The 9771-nt window shown below is 35.5% G+C and overlaps 1 non-coding gene across 1 annotated transcript; it reads right to left on the bottom strand.

Moving 5' to 3' along the window:
- Positions 1-9337: 9337 nt before the first annotated feature.
- On the bottom strand, positions 9338-9409 carry TRNAI-GAU (transfer RNA isoleucine (anticodon GAU)). Its single transcript has one exon. It is a non-coding gene; the product is annotated as a tRNA-Ile (tRNA).
- Between the last annotated feature and the right edge of the window lie 362 nt (positions 9410-9771).

The following is a 9771-nucleotide window of genomic DNA, read 5'->3' as shown; positions in this document are numbered from 1 at the left end:
CATGATCCACGGTGCCGGCCGAACTCTTCTCGTAATGTTTTACGGCCTTACTACCTGCACTTTAGGCAATGTAAGTCACACATCCAGGAGCGCATTTTTAAGTGACTTTATAGCCATATTCAATATCAATTTGTGACAACTGTTAACAGTTAATACATCACATATTCATTATATATGAGATCTGGCCTACCTCACTGAATATTACACGACTACTATGAAGTAGCCAATGTGTATTATCACCATTTAATTCGAGAAAAATTCATTCCAGTACCGGGAATCGAACCCGGGACCTCTCAGCTCTACGCGCTGAGTGCTCTTTCCAACTGAGCTATGCCGGGACACGATCCACGGTGCCGGCTGAACTCCTCTCGTAATGTTTTATGGCCTTACTACCTAATCTCGTAAAGACTATAGACCAATCTCCATTCTTCCCGTTCTATCAAAGGCTCTTGAATGTATTATTAATAAGCAAGTAGGCAAATATCTGATTGAATTTAATATTATCGACCCCTTCCAATCTGGATTCAGAAGCGGACATAGCACTTCCACTGCTTTATTGAATTTAACTGAAGATATAGGAGAGGCTATGGATAAACGACTAATAACAATATTAATTTTAATGGATTATAGCAAAGCCTTTGAATCTATTAACATGGATCTACTACTAACTAAACTTCGGTGTTAAATTTTTCTGATAGCGTTATCATCTGGATGCACTCCTACTTTACCGGCCGTCTTTAATAATCGGTTCTCCTCCTGGCGTACTGTAGAGTCAGGATTTCCTGATGATTCGGTATTGGGTCCACTGCTTTTCTGTCCCTTTATTAACGATATCGCCAAGTCATATAAACATTGCAGATGTATTTACTCAGATGACGTTCGATTATACATTTTCGCCAGCCCTGATAGTTTAAGTGACTGTATTAATAGACTCAATAAAGATCTCGAATCTATTTAATCTTGGTCTCAAAAATTACCACTTAACTTAAATGCAGGTAAATCACAGGTTATCTTATTTTCGAATAAAAGATTAATCGCCGATATTAATAAGCTAAAGCTTCCTCCTGTGAATCTGATTAAAGCGATCATTCCATTCAATTCAACTGTAAAGAATCTGGGAGTTCATTTTGAATCTAATCTTACCTGGGACACGCATGTTAAACACATATGCAAGAAAATATTTTTCCATCCTTCAATCATTAAAAAGATTGTGCCACTATCCAACGAAATTAAAGCAGAAGCTTGTACAGACACTTATTATGTCTCATTTCGATTATTGTGATGCTTTATCCAGTGACTTCAGGGTGGATTTATCCCAGAAACTCCAAGGTGTTCATAATGTATGTATTCGTTTCATTTATGTCCGCTACTACGATCACATTTCGCCTTCTTTCGATAAATTGTGGCTCAGGTTATACGAGAGGAGAAAGTTACATTCTCTTTCCCTCTTATTCCGAATTTTGCACACGCTCTGCTCCCTCTTACTTATTTGTTCGATTTCATAATATTTCTCGCTATCATAACTTAAATACTTGGTCACAATTATGATAACACGCTATAAATTCCACTCCATACATCATCTTTCTATTCTTAATCTTACACTCTTTCTACTAAACTTGTCGTCACTGGAATTCTCTGCTGCCTGAAGTCAAGGGCTGCCGAACTTTAATTTCTTTTAAATGTAAATTGGAAGAATATCTTATGATGAGTTGCTAGACCTAACGCGTTGTAAATATTTAATGTATACCGCCGTGTTTATTTTTGTTTTTTGGTTCTTATTTTTATTGCGTAATCATGTAAATCCTGTTTATTTACCAATAAGACCAATATGTATTTCACTGTGTTGATTTTATTTATTATTATTATTATTATTATTATTATTATTATTATTATTATTATTATTATTATTATTATTATTATTATTTTAATTGTGTACATTTTATTCAATTGCCAGTTTCTGATTTAATTATGTGAATCCTACTTACTTGTTATTTAATACTAATATGTGTTCCAATGTATTTAATTTTATTTTCATTGAGTACATTTTTTATTTAATTACCGGCTTCTGGTTTTATGTGATTCATATTTGATTCTAACAACATAAATATATATTCCACTGTGTCTGTTTCTATTTTATTAAGTAAATTGTTATGTAACTACCTCTTTTGATCTCATTATGTAAATCGTATATTTAGCCTATCTAATTTCTTAAATCCGACTCAGTTGTATGTTGAAATATGTAAGCAAGTTTTAATCCTGGTTGAGTGTAAGAGAAGGCCATACGGCCTTAACTCTGTCAGGTTAAATACAATTATTATTATTATTATTATTATTATTATTATTATTATTATTATTATTATTATTATTCGAGGCTTCAAATACAAACTGCTGAGCCATTCATACCGGAACTCACACTTTCTGAAGTCGAAATTGCGATAGAAAATCTGAAAAAGTACAAGTCTCCAGGTATTGATCAAATTCCAGCAGAAGTAATACAAGAGGGTGGAAGGGCATTATCTAGCGAAATCTATAAACTTGTACTTGTAATTTGGGAAAAGGAAATTGTACCAGAACAATGCAAGGAGTCCATAATCGTACCTATTTTTAAGAAGGGGGACAAGACTAACTATAGTAACTCTCGAGGAATATCACTTTTGTTGACGTCGTACAAAATTTTGTCGAATATCCTTTTGAGAAGATTAACTCCATATGTAGATGAAATTATTGGGGATCATCAGTGTGGTTTTAGGCGTAATAGATCGACTATTGATCAGATTTTTTGTATTCGACAGATGTTGGAGAAAAAATGGGAGTATAAGGGTACAGTACATCAGTTATTCATAGATTTCAAAAAGGCATATGACTCGGTTAAGAAAGAAATTTTATATAATATTCTTATTGCATTTGGTATTCCCAAGAAACTAGTTCGATTAATTAAAATGTGTCTTAGTGAAACTTACAGCACAGTCCGTATAGGCCAGTTTCTATCTGATGCTTTTCCAATTCACTGCGGGCTAAAGCAGGGAGACGCACTATCACCTTTACTTTTTAACTTCGCTCTAGAATATGCCATTAGGAAAGTTCAGGATAACAGACAGGGTTTGGAGTTGAATGGGTTACATCAGCTTCTTGTCTATGCGGATGACGTGAATATGTTAGGAGAAAATCCACAAACGATTAGGGAAAACGCGGAAATTCTAGTTGAAGCAAGTAAAGCGATAGGGTTGGAAGTAAATCCCGAAAAGACTAAGTATATGATTATGTCTCGTGACCAGAATATTGTACGAAATGGAACTATAAAAAATGAAGATTTATCTTTCGAAGAGGTGGAAAAATTCAAATATCTTGGAGCAACAGAAACAAATATAAATGACACTCGGGAGGAAATTAAACGCAGAATAAATATGGGAAATGCGTGTTATTATTCGGTTGAGAAGCTTTTGTCATCTAGTCTTCTGTCAAAAAATCTGAAATTTAGAATTTATAAAACAGTTATATTACCGGTTGTTCTGTGTGTCTGTGAAACTTGGACTGTCACTTTGAGAAAGGAACAGAGATTAAGGGTGTTTGAGAATAAGGTTCTTAGGAAAATATTTGGGGCTAAGAGGGATGAAGTTACAGGAGAATGGAGAAAGTTACACAACGCTGAACTGCACGCATTGTATTCTTCACCTGACATAATTAGGAACAATTAATCCAGATGTTTGATATGTGCAGGGCATGTAGCATGTATTATGGGTGAATCCAGAAATGCATATAGAGTGTTAGTTGGGAGACCGGAGGGAAAAAGACCTTTGGGGACTCCGAGACGTAGGTGGGAAAATAATATTAAAATGGATTTGAGGGAGGTGGCATATGATGGTGGAGACTGGATTAATGTTGCTCAGGATAGGGACCAATGGCGGGCTTATGTGAGGGCGGGAACCTCCGGGTTCCTTAAAAGCCAGTAGGCCTAAGTAAGTATTATTATTATTATTATTATTATTATTATTATTATTATTATTATTCTAACCGGAAATAGTAAACCCCAGTCATTAATCGAATAAAAGGTCCTTGTTCTTTATGAGAAACTTTTAAGAGTGCCAGGTAATGAATACTGGAATATGTATGAAAACTCTAACTTAAAGACCCAAGCAGAATATATTCAGAAAATCTTAGATATCAAAGAGAAACTTAACATTAAATCTACACCAGACAGTCTTTCACTTTTACCAAATCACCTACATTTAGAGGAAGTAGTTTACTGTGTTCACCTCATTAACAACATACAAAAGAAAGAAACAAACCCAACAGAAATAAAATTGTCAGCCTTAGAAACAATGAACAATAGATGCTCAAAAGAAAAATGGTTACATGTACAGTATACACTGATAGGTCGTACATATTATATGATGAAATGAATGTTGGAGCAGCAGTCTTCTGTGGACTGTTCTACACACCAGCTGGTCAATACAGATCTGCCTTTGAGGTTGACGTTGAAGTAATCAAAATGGCATTGCAACAGTTAAACTAGTTCCATAATAAATTTTACAACACAGTATTGTTCATTGATTCGAAATCTGCCATTCAAGCAATAGCAAATACTGACCTCCTCATGTCATCTGATGTGGAATGCAAACCACTGTATAAATAGCTGAAGTCCAGGAGAAAATGCATCACCCTTCAGTGGATTACAGGACACAGTGGAATAAAAGGTAACGAGATAGCTGATATCCTAGCCAAAAAAGGCTCCCAAATTCTACAAGTAACCAACAGACCACTTTATTCCATTCTGCAAAGAGAGACTTTCGGAAGTCCATATCGAATATCTATGAAAGAACTTTCAATAAGAATTTCAGATAAATAATGGAAGGAAACCACAAGAAAACTCCCTGAATGTCCAGGACGTGTAGCAGTAGCCGTCTAACAACTGGCCATGACTGTCTTCCTGTATCGTATTGTCATTAAACCAAGCCCCTTGTGCACACTTTATGATCAAAATGAAGTAATGAATAAGAACCATCTAATATACTGTTGTGTAATGAAAAAGGCAGTGCTAGTAGCCGCTACTGGAAAGCCTGGAGCCGTCTGGATAATAACATATACTGTAGTTAAATTCCTGCCATTGTAATACATAAATAATTATGTATAATGTAAAGCTTTGTTTCTCTCGCGAATTTATGAGCAAACTGTTGAATATCTTAGTGCCTGGGTTACTCCTTCATAAAATAAGATATATATGGAATGTAGCCTATGTTGCTGACATCTCCTCCAGGAAAAGAAAATTTTGAAGGGATAATACATTTTTTTATGTAGGTGAACTTGACATGGATGATAATATTCATCTGATGAAATTTCTTCCTTAAAGAAAAATATGACTTCAGAGAAAGTAGCAAAATGGAATGAAGTGATTTTTCCTCCGACAATATGATTCTCTGTGCAAAACTCCAGAAGTTGATGAACTATCTCTATGTCTTCCTGGCACTAATGCTTCATTGGAGAGAGTCTTTTCTTCAATAAAGATGATGTGAGCATCCAAAAATCCCAGAATGAGCTTAGAATCTCTTCCAGCAATGCTTGCTATCTTAGCCAACATCAACCTGACCCGTCAGGATTTTGCTACAAAATTGGGATCCAGAGGAGATCTACTTAAAATATTCACTTTTCTGAAAAATACGAGTGATTTAAGCAGTATGTAAGTAGAATGAATATTTTTAGTGTGAAAATATAATTATTATTTTAATTATATGAACTGCTCGTACGTAAAAATAAACACACACTAATTAATAGCAAAGTAACAGAAAAGTTGAAAGTAGTTTCTTTCAAATTATATCGATATCTGTTTTCGAAAATTGTGAAAAAAATCTGGCAAATTTAATTTGAGGGGCATGTCAGGGAAGACCGAGAAAATACATCCTACAGGCCAGTGTGCAGTTAGTTAAATATTCCACCAATACTATGCATAGGGTAGGTCACAAAAGACTGCATTTAAGTGATGGGTGGAACGGAAAATATTCGTGGAGAAATTGTTAATCAGAGGTTATGCCGACGATACTTCCCTAGATCAAGAGTGCTTTCAGATGATACAAAGTCATACGAGTCAGGGAAATTAAACAAACATAACTGCCAGCCAACATAAATTTTTCGGCCATAAAATTTTGTCTTCAATATATTCCAGAAACAAATTTTCATTTCTAAAACATAATTTTCCTTATTACATATGTATTAATTATGCACTAAAAGTTAAGATTGGCGCCAGGAGGACTAGAATGATGTGGTGTCCGTTGGGAAGGTTTATAGGCCGAATTCACAAGACTACGAAATTTAAGAGCAGAAAATTTACTGGAGTATGCATCGAGCAAACTGCGCGCAGACATACGAGTATAAGTTGCGGACAGGGCTGCTAACATTATCAATACAAAATACCGACAATATTTTTTTAACGATCTTAACCGCCATTTACATATCACTCCATGTATTCTCCAATCCACGCGACCATTTTGCTATTGTTAGATTCCAGTCTTGTGAACCATTCCCAAGAACCTTCCTGACACCACATCCACTCTAGTACCCTCGGTGCCATTAATAATTTTAGTGCTTATAAATCTATCATCTATTTATAATTAATTGTATTATTTATTTGTTCATTTTGCCTTATTTTAATATATACTGAATATAAAGGTTTTTACAAGCACGTATTAGTTAAAAAGTGTATGTAAAGTTAAAGCTGCAGCAACTTAATAAAATACAATTCAAGTGAGGAGGTGCAGCTATTCTAGTTTGTGACAGCTTATGCTATTAGCTATAAAGCAACAATTTCGATTTAGTTCTTACTTCTCGCAGAGGAAGGTCATGGAAGGAACGTTCTCGTCGCAACCTCGGGAAAGTCCCGTAGGTCCACCAGTACTGATCGCAATTGCACAACAAAAATAATTACACATTGCGTTAAAAATAAATATACTGTCTACGTTCGGAATAAATTATGTTTTAACAACAATATGCGGCACACCAAAACAGTATGATCCAACATTTATAAGTCTATTTCTTTTTAAAATAATACAGTAAAACTTATTTCATATTTTAAATAATTTGAATTACGAATATTTTATACGTACCGTACTTATGCGTTTCCCACATAATAATTTTTTCTGAGGTTTCGGCAGAATTCCCATACTTCCCATGTTAATTATTATTTTGGATAACATTTTCCGTTTATTCCTTTTTTACACTTATACGATAATATTTTAAGATAGGAAAGATACGAAACGTCATTTATGCCTTCCAAATTAATTTTGTTCGAGATTTTGTTTTTCTTGAAAATGTAAGAAAACAAAAATTTAGTTCATTATTATGATGCGCCCTATTTTGAAATTCCAAACTGCTCACGTGCTAACCAGTTATGCACGAGTAGAAGGATCCATTCAGAGAGTGAAGAGAAGCATATGAGCGAACTCTCACCCATTGTTGCCAACCGTACGATCTGGATTGTGCATGTACGATAATTTGGTATCATGTACGATCGTACGATTCAACCCACGGATAATACGTAATATGTATGATCCTGTCGGAAAAGACGGAAAACGTGTCAAAAGGAGAGAATTTTAAACATATGTTACAAATTAGGATATTTGAAATTTTATTTTTACATTTCTGCAGTATTATATTCCACTTCCGCTTTTAAAGTTGTTTCTTCGTATATCATTTCTGCGTTACAAGTGCTGTGTCGTCGATTGGCGCAAAACAGACTTCTATCAGGCATAAGCAATGCTATCCTATGTCTCGAGGTCCAGGTGACAACCTGATTTTGGTAGACTGAACTTTATTATAGTGACACGTTAAGAAACCCATTATTTTCGGCTATTCAAAAATGATGAGGACAGAATTCCTTCGTATATTTCCAAACATATGAGATACATCTTCCAATTCTCTCAGTAATCTAAACATAATTTATGACGGAAACATGTAATAGGCCTAAGTTGGTTATAATGTTTTTGGAACCCGAGAACAGAAAAAGGAAATAAAGAAAATAAACATATTCAGTAAACATACGAAGGAATACGGAATCTCCTTTGCCAGTCGTGTTTTGTGGTAGTGCGTTGACAGTAATAAATCAGGTGTACAACCCGTTTCAGCTCAGGTTACCCGCGGCGTCTTCGTGAATCATCCGTGTTTCCTACCCCCGCAACTCCGCTTGCTGCCCAAGTCACCGTAGTTCTGATGTAAACAGAGACGGTAGCGACATCACTCCGAGGGGTAACGTGAAGTGGAACAGGTAGTAATTTTAATAAGTTTTGACGTGAAATAGTGGCAATGGTCTCAGAAAATAGATGATAGTTGTCCTAATACTCCTACTCCCAAAAAACTACATCGAGTATACTCAAATATAAGAGACGGAAGCAAAATTATATAGAAAATAATGTAAAGTGTTCCTAAATTTACGTAAAGATTGGCTGTGCGCTGTGGTAAAACAAGCTGTGAAAGGGTTAGATGTAGGTTCTGGTTCTTCTCTTCCTATTGTTGCTGATCCTCTTGACGAGTAAAATGATGATTCCTTCCATTTTTAGCCAAGTTAAGCACACAACAATTTTTTTTTATATTTTTATGCGCCCATATTTAATTTTTAACAATTATTTCCTTATAAGAATTTGAAAAATTGTTTAAACAATACACTACGTAGGAGGTTTAGGTAAAATAATCCAAATAGACTTATTTTTATGAGTAATGTCAGTGTACGATCCTCCAATGAAACGCACGATAATTTGGAACCAATTACAGTATAAGATCTAGTCAAGCCGCAAGTTTGGCAGCGTTGCTCCCACCTCACAGCTTGTCGCGCACAAGGAAGAAACGGAATATTTTAAACAATGAGGATCCGTGCCGAAGCTGTGACCACACATACATCTACCCTAACACCATGCCAATCTGAAAATATTTTGAAGTAACTTAAATTGTGGAACAGTTATCACAATATTATGCCATGGTTTATTCCTTAGGAGAAATAAAAGTAATCAGTAAAAAATAAGTGACTTTTTTGCAATCCTAGCATTATAACAGTCTTTATAGTTAGTGAAAATCGTGCCACATTATTGTATCAGTGCCAGTAGTGTAAAATATTACAGTGCCAACTGAAATGTCATGACTTCTATTACGACGGTATAACTTTTGCCGTAAAGTTAACATTATGAAACAATTTGCCATGCTATAATATGTAATACAGCATTGTTGTCATAGCAACCTCTTTATTCATTTACCATCTTATCAAACTACCCATAATTACAAATCTGATGTTATTTGCAAATCAAGGTTTCAGGTATAACTCCCTGTAAAGTTGATTTGAATAATTTCGAGGGAAAAATTGTTCCGGAGCCGGGTATCGAACCCGGGACCTTTGGTTTATCGTACCAACGCTCTACCACTGAGCTACTCGGGAACTCTAACCGACACCGATCCAATTTTTCCCTCTATATCCACAGACCTCAAAGTGGGCTGACAACCGTCAAGCAACCAACTTCGAGTGCACACTAACTCCGTGTGACTTAAGTTGTGGTTTTCTGTTAACGAACAGTGACGTGTATTATGCAAATCAAGGTTTCAGGTATAACTCCATGTAAAGTTGATTTGAATAATTTCGAGGGAAAAATTGTTCCGGAGCCGGGTATCGAACCCGGGACCTTTGGTTTAACGTACCAACGCTCTACCACTGAGCTACTCGGGAACTCTAACCGACACCGATCCAATTTTTCCCTCTATATCCACAGACCTCAAAGTGGGCTGACAACCGTCAAGCAACCA

This window comes from Periplaneta americana, chromosome 1, assembly GCF_040183065.1.
Source record: "Periplaneta americana isolate PAMFEO1 chromosome 1, P.americana_PAMFEO1_priV1, whole genome shotgun sequence".
Classification (NCBI taxonomy): domain Eukaryota; kingdom Metazoa; phylum Arthropoda; class Insecta; order Blattodea; family Blattidae; genus Periplaneta; species Periplaneta americana.
Note: the sequence above shows the minus strand (reverse complement) of the source record. Positions and strands in the feature narration are given on the sequence as shown.